This window comes from Elephas maximus, chromosome 2, assembly GCF_024166365.1.
Source record: "Elephas maximus indicus isolate mEleMax1 chromosome 2, mEleMax1 primary haplotype, whole genome shotgun sequence".
NCBI classification, from domain to species: Eukaryota; Metazoa; Chordata; class Mammalia; order Proboscidea; family Elephantidae; genus Elephas; species Elephas maximus.
In genome coordinates this window covers 88,496,051-88,519,682 of record NC_064820.1, presented here as the reverse complement: position 1 = coordinate 88,519,682, position 23,632 = coordinate 88,496,051, and the positions used below count along the sequence as shown (strand labels likewise).

At 38.3% G+C, this 23,632-nt stretch overlaps 1 protein-coding gene across 2 annotated transcripts in view; it reads right to left on the bottom strand.

Annotated features, from left to right (window-relative positions):
- Nucleotides 1–23,632, bottom strand: part of XRCC4 (X-ray repair cross complementing 4) — a 321,890-nt gene that overhangs the window by 297,814 nt on the left and 444 nt on the right. The gene's annotated exons all lie outside the window — the stretch shown is intronic.

Genomic DNA, 23,632 nt, shown 5'->3' with positions numbered 1-23,632 from the left:
TAATGGATAAATGATGACTAGGTCCATTTTTATAACACTTTTGTTATTTTGAAATGCTTAATTTTTTTCTTAACTCTTCTTTGGAAGTTAACCGTAATAGAGGTATCAGTGTAGCTGGTAGCCAGTAAGATTCAACCAGTGAGAACTTTCCAGAATATGAAGATCATGGTTAGGTAGTTAGATGGGAACATTCAGTTCACGTATGATTGGCTTAATATCTATCGTGGTTCTTTAATTCAGGATATAATAAGAGAAAAAGAGACAGAGAGAGAGAAGTAATAAATTGAAAAGAAAAACAAGATAAAACTGCTGAAAAAGTAAATTAAGCACATATTTAATTAATAATAATAGCTAATACAGAACCTAACCAAAATCAAACCAGTTGCCATCGAGTCAATTCCAAGTCATGGTGACCTCATGTGTTACAGAGTAGAACTGCTCCACAGGGTTTACTTGGCTGTAATTTTTATGGAAGCAAATCACCAGGCCTTTCTTTCACAGCACCATTGGGTGGGTTTGAACCACCAAAATTTAGGTTAGTAGTCAAGTATAAACCATTTGTGCCACACAGGGACCTTATTATACAGATAGAGCTTCATTAAATTATTAACGTCTAATGAAAACTCAAGCCTCAAGGGGCTGTCAATGAGGGGCTGGAACGAAAAAAATATTGAGCATATGCCATGAACTGTGCTACAAATTTTACGTATATTGCTCTAATCCTCATAGTCGCCCATTTTAGAAATAAGAGCACTAAAATTCATCAAGGTTAAGTAAGGGCAGAAGTGTTTTCAAATCCAGGCTTATCCAATACTCTTCCCAGAAGAGACGTCTCAACCACGGAGAGCCTCTACATGGGTATCATATTTGACCTCACTTCCTGGCTCTCAGTCTCTCTCTGAATTTTTTCAGTGAATAATTATTAAGATACCATAGCCAATGCTATCTTTTACCTTTAAATGTTCTTTGCTTCTGCTGTTATTAAATTGCCTTACCTTAACCTATGAACAAGGAGCCCTGATGCAACAAAGGTTAAGCACTGGGTTGCTAATCAAAATATCAGTGGTTTGAACCCATCAGCTGCTCCATGGGAGAAAAGATCTGGCAATCTTCTCCTGCAAAGATTTACAGGCTAGGAAACTCCATGGGGCAGTTCTACCCTGTCCTATAGGGTTGCTACAAATTAGAATCGATTCAATGTCATACAACAACCACCACCACCACTAATCTCTGATTAGGTGCTTTCCAGTAAGTTTCAACTCATAGCAGCTCTATGTACAACAGAACAAAACACTGCTAGGTCCTGCACCATCCTCACAATCCTTGCTATGATTGAGCCCACTGTTGGAGCCACTGTGTCAATCCATCTCATTGAGGAGCTTCCTCTTTTTCATTGACCCTCTACTTTACCAAGCATGATGTCTTTCTCTAAGGACTGTTTTCTCCTGAAAACATGTCCAAAGTATATCAGATGAAATCTCTCCATCCTCACTTCTAAGGGGCATTCAGGCTGTACTTCTCCCAAGACAGATTTGCTTGTTCTTCTGATAGTGCATGGTATACTTAATATCCTTCTCCAACACCACAATTCAAATGCATCAATTCTTCTTTGGTCTTCCTTATTCATTGCTCAGCTTTCATATGCATATGAGGTGATTGAAAAAATCTGTGGCTTGAGTCAGATGCATCAAAATGACGTCTTTGCTTTTTTACACTTTAAAGAGGTCTTTTGCAACAGCACTGGGGGTTTTTTTTGCAACAGATTTGTCCCATGCAATACTTCCTTTGATTTCTTGGCTGAGGCTTCAATGGGTATTAACTGTAGATCCGAGTAAAATGAAATCCTTGACAACTTCAGTACTTCCTTTGATTTCTTGGCTGAGGCTTCAATGGGTGTTAATTGTGGATCCTAGTAAAATGAAATCCTTGACAACTTCAGTATTTTCTTCGTTTATCATGATGTTGCTTATTGGTCCAGCTGTGAGGTTTTTTGTTTCCCTTATTTTGAGGTATAATCCATAGTGAGGCTGTAGGCTTCAAATCCTCTTCACTTTCAGCGAGCAAGGTTGTGTCATCTGCATATCACAGGTGGTTAATGAGTCTTCCTCCAATCCTGATGCCCCATTCTTCTTTATATAGTCCAGCTTCTCATATTATTTGCTCAGCACATAGACTAAATAAGTATGGTGAAAGGATACAACCTTGACGTACACCTTTCCTGATTTTAAACCAGGCAGAATCCCCTTCAGTGCAGCTTGGACTTCTTCCTTCAATACCATCGGTTCTTAATCACATGGTACCTCCTGACGTGGTTGAATATCGACCAATTCTTTTTAAAACAGTGACTCTGTGTATTACTTCCATCTTTCACTCAATATTTTCCCCATAAAATTCTGCAGTATTGGAACTCAAGGCTTCAATTTTTAATTCAATTCTCTCAGCTTGATTAACACGAAGCGTGTTCTTCCTTTGTGGTTTTCTAACTCAAGGTGTTTAAACATTTCATTATAATACTTTATTTTTTTCTTCTCAAACTGCCCTTTGAAATCTTCAGTTCAGCTCTTTTACTTCAGTTCTTCCATTTGCTTTAGCTACTCAATGTTCAAGAGCAAATTTCAGAGACTCTTCTGATACACATTTTGGCCTTTTCTTTCTTTCCTGTCTTTTTAAAGACCTTTTATTTTCTTCATGTATGATGTCCTTAATGACATTCCACAACTTGTCTGGTCTTTGGTCATTAGTGTTCAAGGCATCAAATCTATTCTTGAGATGGTCTCTAAATTCAGGTAGGATATATTCAAGGTTGTACTTTGGCTCTCATGGACTTGTTTTAATTTTTTTTCAACTTCGACTTGAACTTGCATATGAGAAATTGATGTTACTACACAGATCTAATTCATGTTATTGTTGTTGTTAGGTGCCGTCACGTCGGTTCCTACTCAAACATTGCCTGGTCATGTGCCATCCTCACAATCGTTGCTATGTTACACTGTTGGAGCCACTGTGTGAAGCCATCTCATTGAGAGCCCTCCTTTCTTTTGCTGACTCTCTGTTTTACCAAGTATGATATCCTTCTCCACGGACTGGTCCCTCTTGATAACACGTCCAAAGTACATGAGACAAAGTCTCACTACCCTCACTTCTGAGGAACATTCTGGCTGTACTTCTTTCTAAGACAGATTCGTTTGTTCTTCTGGCAGTCCATGGTATATGAAATATTCTTCCCCAACACCGTAATTCAAATGAATTAATTCTTCTTCAGTCTTCTTTATTCATTGATTAACTTTTGTATGCATACGAGGTAACTGAAAATACAATGGCTTGGGTCCAGCACACCTTAGTACTCAAAGTGACATAAGCTGATATATAACCCAGAATTTCACATTTGGATACTTCCAATACTACAGGCTAAGTTTATTATGCAAGATTACTACACCTTCTCCCCATATATTTGGTGTATTTTAGATTATTCTAACAACAAAATATAATCATTTCCTTCTTTTACTAATGGACACAACTATTCAATTCCTAAAGATAAACATTTCTTTGAGTCTCTATATGGCTCAAGACATATACAGGAAGTCCTAACTTCATTTATTTTAATAGGGAAGAGGTAAGAAGTTACTGGAGTATAATTACAGGTTTATGTTCAGTAAATATACCAATATATTTAAGTGTTCCCTTACTCTTTCCTCATACTCTGGTCTGTCTCTCTTTCTCTCTCCCTTTTTTCTTGATACAAATTCTGTCTGAAAGCCAAACAATATATTTTGAGGTGCAAATACAAAAGAACTCAAAACCCATTGGCTTAAATATGCTTCCATAGAAAAACCCATAAATTCTCTATACACCACTACCTATAATATATTCATGCTAAAAAGAAAAAAAAATAATAAACCTGAATCTGGTCACACCTCTGGATCTATCAATTTACAAGAAACATAAGGGACAGAGGAGCTTGTTAAACAACACCAAGAGAATAAAATAGGCAAAATCTAGACTGTGGGAAACTCCATGGGGTAAATGATCCAGTTTCTTCAACAAATAAGTTTCAGTAAAAAAGGCATGGGTGGGCAGGTTGCAATCTAGAGATTAAAAGATACTTAATGGACATAAGCATCTGAAATTTATAGACCTTATTTAAATTATGATTCAACCAACAGTTAAAAAATCATGAGACCATTTGAGAAATATGAAAACAGACAAGATATTTGATGATTCTAGGGAATTTTTGTTAATTTTTTAAGCATGATTATAGAATTATAGTTAGTTTTTTTTTTTTAAGTGCCTTTGCTTTTTAAGAGATACATACTAAAATATTTCCAGATAAAATGATACAATGTCTGGGATTTGTTTCAAAATAATACAGAAAGAAAGAATGAAGTTGGAGTAGAATATACATGAAATAAAATGAACCATGAGTTGATAATTGTGCTGGGTGATGAATGCATGATCCATTACACTACTCTCTCTACTTCTGTATATATTTGAAATCCTCCATAATAAAATATATAAGAAAAGAATTTTGATAAGTGTAATCTGATCAACAGGCTAATTATGTTTACTATAGGATATCTCTGTGTAAATACTAAAACAAAAATAGGAGAAGTATATTCTTCAATATATAATTCTTCAAAACTTAGGAACCAATTTACAGAAGCATTAGACTAAGTACAGGCTCCTTGGTAAATATTCCTTTCTGATAAGCACTACACCAGGAATACTGGCACATAATTCACTGGTGAATTTTACTGTACAACACGGTATCAAAGATACTAAAGCTGAAAAAACATTGTTTTTATATTCAACTGAAAAGTTATCTAGTAATAAAAAATATCTGAGGAGGCAGGACCAAGATGGTGCAGTAGTCAGATGCTTCCTGTGGTCCCTCTTACAACAAAGACCTGAGAAAACAAGTGAATTGATTATATATGGCAATCCAGGAGCCCTGAACATCAAAGGCAAAGTTGAGGAATCGCACTGACCAGCATGGGAAGGGAGAGACAGTTCAGAAGCTGCGAGGAGTTGCCAGGCCTGACCCAGTAGGCCAGGATTGGCTGGTGCCAGCAGTGAGGCAAGCAGTGGCATTCAGGATGCATTTTACATCGGGTGAGACCGAGTAGCAAAAAGTCTACTCACGCCTCCAGAATCAGTGAAAAGCAGCGTTCATTCGGTAAAAGATAAATACATGCGCCTCACCTACCATGCAAATCAAAAAACACCCCTTTGGGGAAAAAACACTCTCCCACCTCTCTGCTCCCTTCCTGCTTTGCACTGGGTCTGAGTTGATTTCAGAGATTGCCGTGTCCCCTGGGCCAGCAGTAGGACCCATCACGTGCCCTGAGCCATTCTCCCAGCCTTGGAGAAGGAACAAATTAACAAACAGGGGAAAAATAATCTGCAAGCTCTCCTAAGTTGGGAACTCAGGACAGGCGCAGCCCCTTTTTTCTAGGCACAGGCGTAAGGGGTCCGCGGACTTTGAATGCCTTTCACTCCTGCATAGACCTGTGTGGGCCCATTTCAACAGCGTAGGCCCCCCGTAGCACAGCACAACAGGATATATACCTGAAGTCTAACTTCAACAGTTCAGCTATATGGTGGAAAGGCAGGTTTATGACATTTGACATCGTTCTGCCTATGAAGCAGGGTCCTCACCTACCCACATCAGGGGCCTGAGGACTGGTGGCTCCACAGACTCCACCTAGCCACCTGCAACAGGGGTCCAAGAATAAGTGCTGTCTCCCAGTCCTTATTGTCAATAGCACTGGGTGCCCATAGTCTAGCTGCAAAACCCACCCACTCTCGGGAACAGGGAAATGCTTTCCTCACAGGCACGCAAGGACAGCTGTCAGGCCCCTGCCTTGCTCAGCACGTGATCTCCTACTGCAGCCAGATACCTATGCTTACACCAATCACTCCTGCCTATCTAGGGCTGCAGGTGAGAGCCTGCACCACACACTTGGTAACCAACTGCCTGGACACCTAAGCTGAATTCATACAAGAAAAGTAAATGGACTCCTGGGCTCACATACCTAGTAACATCTCTAACCACCTGGTGATAGGACATTAGAGCTTCAAAGCCTCCAATAATCAAACTAGCTCACTCAAGTACCCTATCTGGGCATATCAAAACAAGAAGCTAGGACACAGGAAGCAAGCATAAAATAAATACATACAATAACTTATTGATGGCTCGAAGACAAAATTCAATATCAAATCACATAAAGAGGCAGACCATAACTGCTTCAGCAAGCTCCCAAAACAAAGAATAAAGAAATCTTCAGGATAAACGGAACTTCCTGGAATTACCAGGGGGAGAATACAAAAGATTAATACACAGAGCTCTTCAAGAGATCAGGAAGGAAATCAGGCAAAACACAGAACAAGCAAAGAAGCACACAGAAAAAGCAACAGAGGAACTTAAGACAATTAGAGAAGAGCATAATGACAAATTTAATAGGCTGCAAGAATCCATAGAGAGACAGCACATAGAAATCCAGGAGAATAACAATAAAAATTCAGAATTAGACAACTCAATAGAAAGTCATAGCAACAGAATTGAGGCAATGAAGTCAGAATTAATAAGACTGAAGATAATGCACTTGACACCAACTTATTTGAGGAAAAATCAGATAAAATAATTTTTAAAAAAATGAAGAAACACTAAGAATTATGTGGAACTCTATCAAGAAGAATAACCTATGAGTGATTGGAGTACCAGAACAGGCAAGGATAACAGAAAATACAGAGAGAATTGTTGAAGATTGGTTGGCAGAAAACTTCCTTGATATCATGAAAGATGAGAGGCTATCTATCCAAGATGCTCATCGAACACCACACAAGGTAGATCCCAAAAGAAATTCACCAAGCTATATTATAATCAAACTTGCCAAAACCAAAGATAAGGAGAAAATTTTAAGAGCAGCTATGGATAAATGAAAGGTCACCTAAAAGGAGAGTCAGTAAGACTAAGCTCAGACTACTCAGCAGAAATCATACAGGCAAGAAGGCAACGACATGACATATACAAAGCCAACATATACAAAGCCTTGAAGGAAAAAAACTGAGAACCAAGAATTACATATCCAGCAAAACTGTCTCTCAAATATGAAGGAGAAATTAGGACATTTTCAGATAAACCAAAGTTTAGGGAATACGTAAAAACCAAGCCAAAATTACAAGAAATACTAAAGGGAGTCCACTGGTTAGAAAATCAATAACATCAGACAACAACCTAAGACTAGAACACAGGACAGAATAACCAGATATCAACCCAGATAGGGAAGTCACAGAAATAAGTCAAAGCTAAAACACTCAGAATAGGGAAACAGAGGCATCATTACGTAAAAGATGACATTAAAAAGAAAAAAGAGGGACTAAAAAATGTAGTCAGAGCCCTTTCATATGGAGAGGAAGTCAAGGTGATATAAAGAAATAAAAGATTGGTTCAAACTTAGAAAAATAGGGATAAATATTAAGGTAACCACAAAGGAAATTAAGGATCCTACACATCAAAATAAACTACAAGAAAAATACAAAGACTCAGCAAATACAAAATCAACAACACTGAAAAAGATGAAAATACATAAAGAAAAATGACTCAGCATGGAAAATCAAGTGGAACAAAGAAACTGTCAACAATTTAAAAACAGGGACATCAAAATAACAGCACTGAACTCATACCTATCAATAATAATGCTGAATGTAAGTGGACTAAATGCACCAAAACAGAAAGTGGCAGAATGGACAAAAAAAAAAAAAAAACTATCCATCTATATGCTGCCCACAAGAAACGCACCTTAGACTTAGAGACACAAACAAACTAAAATTCAAAAGGATGGAAAAAATACATGTCAAGCAAACAACAATCAAAAAAGAACAGAAGTTGGTCTCAACCCACCTGGAGCAAAGGAGAATGAAGAACAACACCAAGGTCACACAACAACTAAGAGCCCAAGAGACAGAAAGGGCCACATGAACCAGAGACCTACATCATCCTGAGACCAGAAGAACTAGTTGGTGCCCGGCCACAACTAATGACTGCCCTGACAGGGAGCACAACAGAGAACCCCTGAGGGAGCAGGAGATCAGTGGGATGCAGACCCCAAATTCTCACAAAAAGACCATACTTAATGGTCTGACTGAGACTAGAGGAATCCCCGCAGTCATGGTCCCCAAACCTTCTGTTGGCACAGGACAGGAACCATCCCCGAAGAAAACTCATCAGACATGAAAGGGACTGGACAGTGGGTGGGTGAGAGATGCTGATGAAGAGTGAGCTAATTATATCAAGTGGTCACTTGAGACTGTGTTGGCATCTCCTGTCTGGAGGGGGGATGGGAGGATAGAGAGAGTTGGAAGCTGGCAAAATTGTCACGAAAGGAGAGACTGGAAGGGCTGACTCATTAGGGGGAGAGCAAGTGGGAGTACAGAGTATGGTGTAAATAAACTTATATGTGACAGTCTGACTTGATTTGTAAATGTTCACTTGAAGCTCAATAAAAGTTAATAAAAAAAAAAAAGAACAGAAGTGGCAATACTAACTTCTGACAAAATAGGCTTTAAAGTAAAATCCACCACAAAGTATAAGGAAAGATACTATATAATGATTAAACAGCCAATACACCGGAAGGCCTTAACCATAATAAATATTTAAATACCCAACAGCAGGGCTCCAAAATACATAAAACAAACTCTAACACCACTGAAAAGAGAGATACCTTTACACAACACTAGGAGATGTCAACACACCACTTTCAGAGAAGGACAGAACATCCAGAAAGAAGCTCAATAAAGACATGAAGATCCAAATGCCACAATCAACCAACTTGACCTCATAGACATATACAGAACACTCCACCCAACAGCAGCCAAGTGTACTTTCTTTTCTAGTGCACATGGAACATTCTCTAGAATAGACCACATATTAGGCCATAAAGCAAGTCTTAACAGAATCCAAAGCATCAAATATTACAAAGCATCTTTTCTGACCATAAAGCCATAAAAGTAGAAATCAGTTAGCAGAAAAAGTAAGGAAAAAAAAATCAAACACATGGAAACTGAACAACACCTTGCTCAAAAACTACTGAGTTATAAAAGAAATTAAGAACAGAATAAAGAAATTCACGGAATCCAATGTGAATGAAAACACATCGTACCAGAACCTTTGGGACACAGCAAAAGCAGGGCTCAAAGGTCAATTTACAGCAATAAATGCACACATTCAAAAAGAAGAAAGGGCCAAAATCAAAGCATTAACCCTACGACTCAAACAACTAGACAGAGAGCAGCAAAAGAAGCCCTCGGGAACCAGAAGGAAGGAAATAACAAAAATTAGAGCAGAATTAAATGAAATATAGAAAAAAACTGAAAGAGTTAACAAGACCCAAAGCTGGTTCTTTGAAAAGATTAACAAAATCCATAAACCACTGGCCAAACTGACAAAAGGAAAAGAGGAGAGGGAGCAAATAACCCAAATAAGAAATAAGATGGGTGATATCACAACAGACCCAACTGAAATTAAAAGAATCATGAAAAACTGTACTCTAACAAATCTGAAAACCTAGAGGAAATGGACAAATTTCTAGAAACACACTACCTACTAAACTAATGCAAACAGAGGTGGAACAACTAAATAAATCTGTAACAAAAGAAGAGATCCAAAAGTTTATTAAAAAGCCCCAACAACAACAACAAAAAAAGCCCTGGTCCTGACGGCTTCATTGGAGAATGCTACCAAACTTTTAGAGAAGTTAATACTACTACCACTAAAGGTATTTCAGAGCATAGAAAATGATAGAACACTCCCAAACTCATTCTGTGAAGCCAGCATAATTCTCATACCAAAACCAGGTAAAGACACCATGCAAAAAGAAAATTACAGACCAATATCCCTCATAAACTTAGATGCAAAAATCCTCAATAAAATTCTACCTAATAAATTTGACAACATATCAAAAAAATAATTTACCACAACCACATGGGATTCATACCAGGTAGGCATGAATGGTTCAACAGTAGAAAAACAATCAATATAATCCACCACATAAATAAAACAAAAGACAAGAACCATGTGATCTCATCAACTGATGTAGAAAAGGCATTTGACAAAGTCCAACACCCATTCATGATAAAAACTCTCAGCAAGATAGGAATAGAAGTAAAATTCCTCAACATAATAAAGGGCATTTATACAAACTCAACAGCATCCTAAATGGAGATAGTCTGAAAGCATTCTCCTTGAGAAGAGGAACCAAACAAGGATGGCTTTTATAACCACTCTTATTCAACAGTGTGCTGCAGGTCATAGCCAGAGCAATTAGGCTAGATAAAGAAATAAAGGGCATCCAAACAGATAAGGAAGAAGTAAAAGTATCTCTATTTAAAGACGATATGATGTTATACAGAGAAAACCCTAAAGAATCCACAGGAAAACTACTGGAACTAATGGAAGAGTTTAGCAAAGTATCAGAATACAAGATAAACACAGAAAAATCAGTTGGATTCCTCTACACCAACAAAGAGAACTCCGAAGATGAAATTACCAAATCAGTATCATTTACAATAGCCCCCAAGAAGATAAAATACTTAGGAACAAATCTAACGAGAGAAAACTTCAAGACACTACTGCAAGAAACCAAAAGAGACCTACATAAGCGGAAAAACATACCTTGTTCATGGATAAGAAGACTCAACATTATAAAAATGTCTATTCCACCCAAAGCAATCTATAGATAAAATGCAATCCCAAACCAAATTCCACTGGCATTTGTAAATGAGATGGAGAAACAAATCACCAACTTCATATGGAAGGGGAAGAAACTCTGGATAAGTAAAGCATTAACTAAGAAGAAGAACAAAGTGGGAGGCCTCACACTACCTGATTTTAGAACCTATTACACCACCACAGTAGTCAAAACAGCCTGGTACTGGTACAACAACAGATACATAGAACAATGGAACAGAATTGAGAATCCAGATGTAACTTCATACACTTATAAGCAGCTGATATTTTACAAAGGCCCAAAGTCCATTAAATGGGGGAAAAGACAGTCTCTTTAATAAGTGATGCTGGCATAGCTAGATAACTATCTGCAAAAAAATGAAACAAGACCCATACCTCACACCATGCAGAACAACTAACTCAAAATGGATCAAAGACCCAAATATAAATTCTAAAATGATAAAGATCATGGAAGAAAAAATAGAGACAATGCTAGGAGCCCTAATACATGACATAAACAGTATACAAAACATTACTAAAAATGCACAAAGAGCAGAGGAGATGCTAGGTAACTTGGCACTCTTAAAAGTCAAACATTTATGCTCATCCAAAGAATTCACAAAAAAACTAAAAAGGCAACCTACAGCCTAGCTATGACAAATCTGATTAGCATCTAATCTCTAATATCTATATGATATTGCAAAACCTCAACAAGAAAAAGACAAATAACACAATTAAAAAATGGGCAAAAGATATGAACAGGCACTTCACCAAAGAAGACATTCTGGTAGCTAACAGACACATAAGGAAATGCTCATGATCATTAGCTATTAGAGAAATGCAAATCAAAACTACAATAAGATACCACCTCACCCCAACAAGGCTACCATTAATCAAAAAAAACATAAAATAATAAATGTTGGAGAGGTTGTGGAGAGACTGGAACACTTATACATTGCTGGTGGGAATATAACGTGGTAGATCCACTTTAGAAATTGATTTGGGGCTTCTTTAAAAAAGCTTCTTTAAAAAGCTAGAAACAACTACGTTCCAGCAACTCCACTCCTTGGAATACATCCTAGAGAAATAAGAGCTCTCACACGAACAGATATATGCACACCCATGTTTATCGCAGCACTGTTTACAATAGCAAAAAGATGGAAACAACCAAGGTGCCCATCAACGGACAAATGGATAAACAGATTATGGTATATTCACGCAATGGAATATTATGCAACAATAAAGAACAATGATGAATCCACAAAACACCGCATAACATGGATGAATCTGGAAGGCATTATGCTGGGTGAAATTAGTCAGCTGCAAAAGGACAAATATTGTATGCGACCGCTATTTTAAGAACTCAAGAAAAGGTTTAAACACAGAAGAAAACATTTTTTGATGGTTATGAGGGTGGAGGAGGGAGGAAGAGGGGTATTCACTAACCAGATAGTAGACAAGAATTATTTTAGGTGACGGGAAGGACAAACACAAACGGGAGGTCAGCATAACTGGACCAAACCGAAAGCTAAGAAGTTTCCTGAATACAACCAAACACGAGAGACATGAGAGACAGTGTAGCAGGGGAGGATGGCTGGGGACCACAGTTTCAGTGAACACAGAAGTCAACTGGCCTCTTAACAAAGTTTATTAAGAAAATGTTCTGCATCTCACTTTGATGAGTGGCGTCTGAGGTCTTAAAAGCTAGCAAAGAGCCATTTAAGATGCATTAATTGGTCCCAACCCTCATGGAGCAAAGGAGAATGAAGAACACCAAAGACACAAGGAAAATATGAGCCCAAGAGACAGAAAGAGCCACATAAACCAAAGACTCCATCAGCCTGAGACCGGAAGAACTAGATGGTGCTTGGCTATCACCAATGACTGCCTTGACAGGGAATACAACGGAGAGTCTCTGATGGAGCAGGATAAAAGTGGGATGTAGAACTCACATTCTAGTAAAAAGACCATAATTAATGGTCTGACTGAGACTGGAGGGATTCCAGAAGACATGTCCCCCAAACTCTCTATTATCCCAAAACTAAAACCATTCTGGAAGCCAACTCTTCAGACAAAGATTAGACTGGACTATAAGACATAAAGTGATAGTAGTGAGGAGTGTGCTTCTTAGCTCAAGTAGACACATGAGACTAAGTGGGCAGCTCCTGTCCAGAGGTTAGATGAGAAGGCAGAGGAGGACAGGAGCTGACTGAATAGACACGGAAAATACAGGGTGGAGAGGAGGAGTGTGCCGTCACATTATAGGGAGAGTAACTAGGGTCACATAACAATGTGTGTATAAGTTTATGTATGAGAGACTGACCTTAAAAATACTTTCACTTAAAGTGCAATAAAAATATATATATGAAATTATTTCAATATTTTATTGGTTATACGTTAATAACTTGTTCTTAAAACCAAAACTTGTAAAAAAAAATAATATATGAACAACTTCATATGTATATTCAGTTATGAGATGAAACAACCACCGTAAAGAAACCAGAAGTAACAAGAATGCTGCTCTTTTCCAAAATTTCCCGTTCTGTGGCATATCATTAGAATCACATAATCTTAGATTTCTGACCTAACAAATATGAATCAAACACCAGTTACAGTTCCTGGAACATAACCAATAAAGAGCCCTAATTCAAATGGCTGAATTCATTTAGGCTGTACTGATTTGAAAGACTAGCTTACCTTTCCCTCTCAATTCCTTAAAAAAAAAAAACAGGTTCCCAGTTGAAGGATTCAATGTCAGTTATCACTATTGCTCATTAGAGATTGTCATCGGCGCCATGGTCCACGTCCCACTGCACTGCAGGTTAAGAGTGCTCATTTGCCCAACTTTTAGAGAGAATTTGTTGATTTTGCCACCCAACAGACTCTCCTGACTTATAGCAAGAATACTTTGAATGATTCCTACCTCTGCTGTTCTCAGCCCACTGGCTTTGGGCAAAGCTGACTCCAGCCCCAGATTCCAGGGGTGGAACACAGACATAATCTAAGTCAACTATACGTTCCAATCTCAATGACTGATTCAGAGATGAGCATATGAATCAAGTTAGGACAATTAGGAAGAACGATCTTTGATTCCAAGACTTTTTTTTTTAACTAGATTTGTTATTAGGATGCTGTGAGCCTAGAATTACTAAGAATGAATTTAACCCAGCAGAAGGCAGAACTGAGAGGTAGAGAGCAGGTCAGACCTGATTCAAGATGTACCAGAACCTAGATCTAAAAGTTGATTTTTAAAAATATGAAGCTAAGAATTTCTCTTTTGCTTAAGTTACCTTGTATCAGGCTTTGGAATCAGACAGACTTCAATATGAATCTTCATTGTCATCCAAAGGTTGTATGGACTTCAGCAAATCACTTAATTCTGTTAACCTCGATTATCTCATAGTACTCTGCGACATAGTTATAGGTGTGGTAATGTTCTATCAGCGGTATGAGTACCACACTTTGGGAAATTCTCCATTATAAACCCACTATATCTAACACCAAACAGGAAGTTTCATATTTTCAGCTTAATACACTTACAGTCTCACCAAATATAAAGCGTGTGACATTTTAAAACCACTGGGCAGCTTTGTCATCAATACAGAGTATATAAGTGATAACAGGTAGTTCAGGAAGAAAACTACAAAAGGTCCTAATAATTCTCGAAAGAAAAACCACCATAATATTAAAGTCCATTCAAAACAAAGGTTCAAGTCTTGGTTACATGCCAAAATGTGTTTTGCAAGTTTTAAAAGTCAGGAATTAAGGAGCCTAATGTTTTCTCCTCAAAGCTCAACATCTCATCTCAGAATACTGGCAAATATTCTCTAAATCGATTTAAATTGTAAAATCATACTGCTTTCTCTTCTACCTGTGACTAATACACTGAAAATAATGGGCAAGTACTAAGAGCCTCTGATGAGTCTATAAGCAAATTTGTTGTCTCATGTTTATCAAGATATTTAAAGAAACCAATGTTTCTTCTGCTAGCATATATGATCTCAATTGTATGTTTCATCTGTTCTGTACAATATCAACACAGCATTACGATGTGATTAAATGATTTCATTAGCATATAAAAGCCATCAATCTCTACCACCAGAAAAGAGAAGCAATGGGAGGACAAATCCACTTTTAGGATTTTTATTTAAAGAATGTTCAGTTTAACCTTCATCTACAAGTCTGTGAAACAGATATAAGATTGTATAGGTCCAATGACTTGACATAAAAGCTTCAAATGTCTCTACTTTGCACCAAATGCCCTTTGTTAAACTGCAGTGATAATTTGGCAGTGGTCTGTGATTCCAGTACCCAGTGCCATTGAGTCGATTTCAACTCATAGCAACCCTATAGGAAATATCCAGCTGAATATGCTGATTTAACTTGCTCTTTACTCCACAAGCTTTCTTCTGAGGCATAGTCATCAGATAATGATAACCAGGACAGATTTCCTTGTTATATTTAAACTTGAGAAACTTTGTATATTTTCTCTGTTGCCATATGAAAGTTCTCAGAGTACAAAGTTTTGGTTTCCAAAAGTAATACCTAGGTCATGACATAAACTGATTTTAACAATGTTAAAAAAATGAGTAAGTTGGTTCCTAAACATAGTGCTAAGGAACATTTTCGTTGGTATTGAATTTGGAGATGAGTACCATAGCACAAACTAATTTACAAAGTTATAAATAATGACCATATAATCTTTTTTTTTAATTACTTAAATCTACACATCCACACATGGAATTAGCATAGTGTACTGAACAAGAAATCTACCTAACAAATTACCAAAGAATCATCAATAAATTTTTAAACTTTAACTTTTAAGTACTCCAAAGTTTAGACAGATGTGATCCTATTTTCTCTGAGCAGATGTTCATTTGGACATAATCCTTATTTATTTACTGTGTTCAATGCTAAGGTCACATTTCTTAAGCAGGAACTTGGCAACTTTCAAATTTTATGGTAAATATTGACATGTCCCAGCATGTCAGTGTTTGTACTTTCAAGGCTTTGATGAGTCTCTTCAACGATGCCTGCATCATATTTCTTACCATTCATTTCTGTTCCAACTGAGCAAAGTCCTTCCTTATTCAATATAATTCTCATTAACTGTTCAGATTGGATTATAGGTAAACTAATAGCACCCTCTCACACAAAGACCAGATTGAGCTCTTCACTTATTTCAATTATTTGGTCAAGTCTGTAGGGTTTATAAAATTCAGGAAGTGAGACACAAATCAATTGTTCTCCAAGTAACAGCTGTACTTGACCACTAGACTTAATCCCAAACCTCATCATTGATACTGAAGCCTTTTCAGAACATATAGAGTTCAACTATTCCTTTTGTTAGTCCTAAAGGCTAGGCAAAGTTATGATAGACGGGCTTATAGGCTGCAACAATGATAATGGTATTCAAAGGATAGTTTGAATTCAGCACGGCTCATTAACTAGGATTAAACAATGCTTACATGTAAAGTTAGTTTATCTAATTTTTGTGCCAAGTGTCAGAGACAGAGACCATGTTGACAAGCTAATCATCATTGACTTAACCTTAAAAATAAATGTCCATATCATGGGGGAGAAAATCTTTGCAATAACTTATAAACACTCTGGGGTTTCCCAATGGCACACAGCAAAATTCAATTTAAAGCTACTGGTATTACTGGCCTCTAGCAAAAACACAAGTGTCTCATGAGCCGTTTGGAATCCTTGTATGGATTTATTCTTTTTGGTTATGTAAATCTAAATAAACAGTATTTCCCTCCCCAAAAGAGCCCAATTTCATCATTAAAAATTTGCTGACTACAATACATAGTCCCCTCTTCAATAATTTCAGCCAAAGTCTTAGGAAAAAAAAAAAGCACAACTCATTTTCTTACCAGTGCTGGCAGCTTCACAAAGGACAAGGAGCAAACTGCCCACAGCTATAAAATCCATTAACCACTTCCTAGACTGGCAAGCGCACAGTTAAGTACTCAGCTGCTTGTGTAAAAAGAATTGTTGTCCTATTATTTTAAAGGCAGTCACCTTTGTCCTAGAGAAAAAGTATAGCAAAAAGAGTACTGATTGACTCAGAAGACCCAGGTGAGTGGCTATGGTCATGCCATTAATACATTAAAACAGTCGCTGACTACTTGCTATGTACTAGGCTATGACACTCCATATATGGATAAGACACAGTTCCAGCTCCCTAGTGAGATGGAAATATCCAAAGAAAATTATGAAGTTCAGAAGCAGGGTGGAAGCAACTCTGAAAAGTAGCACTTAAGCCAGCCTGACATTTCAGGGAAGGCTTCATTGAGTAACATCTGATATGAGTCTTCAAGGATGAGAAAGAAATGGTTAGGTGAAAAGGGTTTAGGGGTGAAGGGAGAAAGGTAGTGAAGGGTATTCCAGGCAGAAAAGTCTGCATGAGCAAAGTATGGAGACAAGAAACAGCATGATATATGAAAATGATAAACAATCAATGTTTCGGACAGCATATCAGGAATTAGGAACGCAAACACCCCATCAAGTTCATTCATTCATCCAAAATTTACTGAGTATGTTTCAGATAAGGAGCCCTGGTGGAGCAGTGGTTAAACACTCAGTTGCTAATCAAAAGGCCGGCTGCTAATCAAAAGGCCGGCTGCTAATCAAAAGGTCGGTAGTTTGAACCCACCTGAAAAGATATGGCAGAATGCTTCCATAAATATTAAACCCGCTGCCGTTGAGTCTATTCCGACTCTTAATGACCCTATAGGACAGAGCAGAACTGCCCCATAGAGTTAGTTTCCAAGGAGCACCTGATGGATTCGAACTGCCAACCCGTTGGTTAGCAGATGAGCTCTTAACCACTGCACCACCAGGGCTCCAGACCTGGAAATCCTATAGGGCCTTCACACCTTCCTGATATGTTCAAGCTGACACTGCCCAATTCAATTCGTATCTACTTACAATAAATATATTTTGTTATACTAATTTTTGGTGTTTCTCTGCACATTTAGGTTTTTGGTACCATTAATGCCCTTTTCCTGTTCCGGGAGCCAACCTAGGCTGACACATTGCATTTAGAACTTTACATTTTAATACAATTTACATACATTTTAAAAAATATCACTCTAGCTGTTGTATGAGAATAGAATGGAGGGAGGCAAGGGTTGAAGAAAACAGGGAGATAAGTTAGAACACTTACTGTAATCCAAGCAAGAAATGATAGAAGCTGTCATAGGTTGAATTATGTCCCCCCAAAAATGTATCAGTTTGGCTGGGCCATGATTCCTGGTATTGTCTGATTTTCCTATAGGTTGTAAACCCTGCCTCTGTGATGTTAATGAGGGAGGATGGGTAGCAGTTGTGTCAGTGAGGCAGAACTCAATCTACAAGATTAGACTGTGTCTTGAAGCAATCTCTTGAGATATAAAAGAAAGAAGTGAGCAGAGAGACAGGGGAAGGGGGGACACCTCATACCACCAAGAAAGCAGCACTGGAAGCAGAGCGCATCCTTTGGACCTGGGGTCTCTGTGCCTGAGAGACTCCTCGGCCAGGGGAAGGATGACGACAAGGAAGCTTCCTCCAGAGTCGACCAAGGGAGAAAGACTTCCCTGGAGCTGACTCCCTGAATTTGGACTTTTAGCCTACTTTACTGTGAGGAAATAAATTTCTCTTTGTTAAAGCCACCCACTTATGGTATTTCTGGTATAGCAGCACTAGATGGCTAATACAGAGGCTAATAGAAATCTAAGCAAAAGATGATCATAGGAGTACACGATAGTAAATGGTCAGATTCCAGATATAGTTTATAGAGAGAGCCAACAGAATTTGCTGATGGAGTTGATGGAGTATAAGAGAAAACAAAGAATCAAGGATGACTCCAAATATTTAACTCTGAGCAACTAGCTGTATAGGGTTGCCACCAATTGAGATGAGAAAGAATTGGGCAGGTTTGGGGGAAAAGAAGAGGAGTCCAGTTTGGGACATTTGAGTTTGAGATCTCTTTTAGATGCAGAGGTAGTTGTTTACCTCTACATCTCAGGTAGAGATGCAAAGGTAGACAACTGAATATGAAAGTCTGCAGTTCAAAAAGAATGGGGACTAGGAATACAAACATGGGAGTTATTGGGTATACAGATGGTATGTAAAGCCGTGAAACTTGATGATATTATCAAGAGGAAGTATAAACAGAAGAAAAGAACAGAATCAAAGATTAAGCCTTGGAATATTTCAACAAAAAGAGATCAGGAAGAACAGAAGGACCCAGCAGAGGAGACTGATAAGAAGCAACAAATGAGGTAAAAGGAAAACCAACAGAGTGTGGTGTCCTGGAAATCAAGTGAAGAAAATAGAGAGAAACCTGTGAGAGCTGGAACTCAATGGGACTGCCTTGTTTTTCTGGGTCTTGCAAGTTTTCTGCCTTTGACAGCATGCAGTCTTACTGCCTTTCTTTCTACTCTCTATTAGTGGAAAATACTCAAGCTGTCCTTCTCTGACAGGTTTCTGCCTTACACAGATTCTGGATTTTGCAGGTTTTACTTCATAATATGGAAAAGGGAGTGATCATCTGTGTCAAAGGTGGCTGATAGGTCAAATACCTTGAGGCCTAAGAATGATCACCACCAAGAGATCACTAGTGACATTAACAAAAGCAGTCTTAGTGGAGTATGGGGGCAATAGCCATATTGGAGTGGGTTTAAGAATAGAAAAAGAATTGGGAGATAGAGAACAGATAACAGTTAAACTCTTCAGAGGATTTTTGTTGCACAGAAGTGCAAATAAATGGGGTTGGAAGCAGAGTTAAGGGAAGCATTTCATATGGTGAGAGAAATAACATGCAGGCCAAACAAAACTTCTGTAGGACTTAATTTGAAAGCCATGGGGAAAGAGAATGAGAGAACAAAAATAAAAAGACTAGAATACAAAGAATCTTGACCTCAGGATTAAGGTGAAGGCTGGCTGAGGACCAGAGAAAACTAACAATTCAGGAGGCAAAATTTTGTCTTTTAATACATCTGAGTGTTAGTGAATAAAAAAAGGCAAATAATGTAACGGGAAACCATTACCATCAATATTATCATTATTAGTACTAGACACAAGTAAGAAGAGAATAAGGGAGAAAGTGGTCTGCAATATCAATTTAATAATAATAATAAAAAAAACTATTGAGTGTCCAATATATACAAGGAGCCCTGGTGGCACAGTGGTTAAAAGCTATGGTGAGCTATGGCTGCTAACCATAAAGGTGGGCAATTCGGATCCACCAGCTGCTCCTTGGAGACCCTATAGGACAGTTCTACTCTGTCCTGTAATATCACTATGAGTAGGAATTGACTCAACAGCAACAGCTGATTTTTGGTACTGTATTCAAAGCCATGGTATTTTCAATCACCTCATATGTATGCAAAAGCTGGACAATAAATAAGGAAGACTGAAGAATTGATGTCTCTGAATTATGGTGTTGGCAAAGAACACTAAATATACCATGGACTACCAGAAGAACAAACAAACCTGTCTTGGAAGAAGTGCAGCCAGAATGCTCCCTAGAAGCTAGGATTGAAGCCACCGCTGAGGCTTTCCCCTCTCCACCACAGTTTCCCCCCATCTTGACGCCCACCAAGCCATGGCTTCTGACTGTGGTTTTGCCCAACTGTGCCAAGGGCCCTAACTGCAGCTTGAATTTGATGCCAAAATCCCGTGCATGTGCAAACCAAGATCTTGGCACGTGCTCAGGACCTCAAGGCCCATGGCCCCAAACCTGACCCCAGACCTGAACTTTGACAGAGAGAAAGATGGTCTCTGGCACACAGCTGCAGCCGAGCCCATTTGTAAAGCAAAAGTTCCCTTCCTTTACAAATGACTCAGCACCTGGATCTCCAAATATGGACATGGGAGGGATGGGGTGTTGGATTTTGGGCACCAATCCCACCCCCTGGGGACTGGAGGGCATAAAAGCTCCAAGTTCCCCTGGGGCTGGGAGTGCGTGGTCCTTCAGCTGCTAGGCCCTTCAGCTGCTAGGCCCTAAGATGCTCCTTGTTTGCACAAACAATAAATTTCCACTTTCTGTTTCCCTTGCAACAGGTGGTGTGGTGTCCGTCTTATTTCGATCGGCCAATGGGACAGGACAAGAACCCTCATTTGGTTACAGGATGGCAAGACTTCGTCTCACATACTTTGGACATGTTATCAGAAGGGACCAGTCCCTAGAGAAGAGGATCATGCTTGGTAAAGTAGAGGGTAAGGGGAAGACACTCAACAAGATGGACTGACACAGTGATGCAATAATGGGCTCAAGCACAGCAATGACTGTAGGATGGCTTGGGACAGGGCAGTGTTTCGTTCTGTTGTACATGAAGTCACTATGAGTCTGAACCGACTCAATGGCACTTAACAACTATGTATACAGATACAATCATCCTTTCATCATCATCCCTCCCCTCAACCTTTTAATTTAATGAAGGAGAAAGCCATGCACACAGTTAACAACCAAGACTTCCTGCATGCTTAAAAAAAAACTCCATGCTAAATACTTGGCTAGATGATTTACTTGTATTAACTCATTTAATTCTCACACCACCATGCACTCTCTCACAGAAAAGGTAAATATGTACTATGTTTACATGTAATTCTAGGAAGCCATGAACCCAAAGTGGGAGATACTCTCCTAGATGTGAGAGACAATAATCTTTGAACAAAGGAATAATAGTCTTATTTGCTTTTTAGGAAGAAAATATCAAAGATGGTTTGAAATGAGAATCCAGAGCAGAGCTACAGAAAGAAGACTTTTGAAATAGTTAAAGTGGTATAAATTAGTACTTAAACTAGGTCACTGGCAGCAAAAAACAAAAGCAGAGAGTTTATGTGCTTATACAGCTCAATCGCAGACTCCCCAGAGATCTCACCAGATGTCAGATTAACTTTGTTTGCTGTTTTTTAAGAATACAATAAACATTATACACGTATGTTCAGCCTCATCTACTGGCATTCGTATTTCTCTATGGATAAAAAAAAGTAACCAGCAAATATTGTTTTCTGTAATTTTGAAGCTGAGATATATGACAGCCTAAACTAATTATAATCCATAAAAATAATACAAAAAATCATTTGTGGTCTCTAACAACTTCAGTTTCCTAATGATCTTCGCAGGTAATTTGAAGCACTGCTTCATACAGAAGTCCCATATTTTTACACAAATAAGGCACGCCTTCAATGTCTGTTTGTCAACCCCCCCAGACATTTCCATAACACCTTCTGTCAATTTTTTTATAACATGTAAAAAAAATTGGCATAGCGGCCCTTAGCAAAAATACCTTGTGGGAGAGGGCACAGTTGGCAAACAAACATAGAAGTTGCACATTATTTCCATAAAATATCGTAATACTCTGAAATGTCCACAAAGATAAAGACAATTCTCACAGAAAAGCCAAAGTCCATTATGTCTACAGACACATTTACTACTCTAGAAACCAAGCTTGACAAGTAGCAAAACATAATTTCCATAACGAAACCAAGTTTGTTTAATATGACTAGCAAGAGTTTTAATACATAATATAAAGCAATTACAATAGAGAGGCAGATTTTTTGTTTTTTTGTGGATGGGAGGAAGGTACTGTATATTTTCATACATTTCTCATCCCTTTCTGCCCCATTAAACTAAAGCCATCTTTGCCCTTTTAGTATACTCTCGTGATGCCTTAAATAAAGCTGGTGCTCAATGAACACTTGCTAATTTGTGTATCTACCACCTATCTGTCCGTTTGTCATATTGTGGTGGCTTGAGTGTTGCTGGGGCCCTTGTAGCACAGTGGTTAAGCTTTTGGCTACTAATCAAAAGGTCAAATCCACCAGCTGCTCCTTGGAAAACCTGTGGTGCCGTTCTACTCTCTCCTATAGAGTCGCTGAGTCAGAATCCACTGGAAAACAATAAGTTTGTTTTTTTTTAGTGTTGCTATGATACCAAAAGCTATGCCGCTGGCACTGCAAATACCAGCAGGGTGACCCATAGTGTACAGGTCTCAGTAGAACTTCCAGACTAAGACAGACTAGGAAGAAAGGCCTAACCATCTACTTCCAAAAATTTGCCAATGAAAATCCTATGGATCACATAAGAATATTGTCCAGTATAGTGCTTTGAGTCCCCTAGGTTGGAAGGCACTCAGAACACACAGTGGGCTGGAAGAATGGACTGGAATATACCAAGGGTAGTGAAGATGGTGCAGAACCTGGCAAAAGTTTCATTGTTATACAACGTGTCGCCATAAATATGAGCCAGCTAAACAGTAACTAATAAATTTGTATATATGACCAATTCTTGACACTTCAGGATAATGGATTCAAAAACCAAGCTAGTCATGGTAAAAAATAAATAAATAAAACAAAAATTTAAGTGTGCAGTACCAAACAATGTAATCACAGGTAGCAAAAACCCAAACGCTCTAATTGTGTTGACCTAAATACAGTAGTCTCATAGTTTCGCAGAGTTGAGCTCATAAATGAATATCTCATATGAGATACTGACTCACCTTCTGAGTCAATAAAAAAAATTGGCAATATTCTTAAAAGAACCCTCCGTTGCCTGATATTCTGTACCTCCGACTTCTGAATAATTCCAAGAACTATGCAAACGTGAATACGTTAAAGCCTTCTCCGACTAAAAATTGCCAAAAGAAAAAACAGGGTGGGGAGGGCGGCATCGCTTACTGGTATTAAAACCAGAGGAAGCTAAAAAATACTACTACTGATAAAAAGGAAAAGGTGTTTTGCCTTGCTGGTTGATAACTCCTCTACATTAACTAATTAATTATTGCACTCAGGAGAGGTCAGTTCCTTCCATTTATTATTACAGAAAGTTCTTTCCTAACCCCAAAGGTTGCAGCCCCAGATAGAATACAATCCTTGCAGTTAGCAAAAAGCTCGCGGGGAAGGATGGAAGGCGGA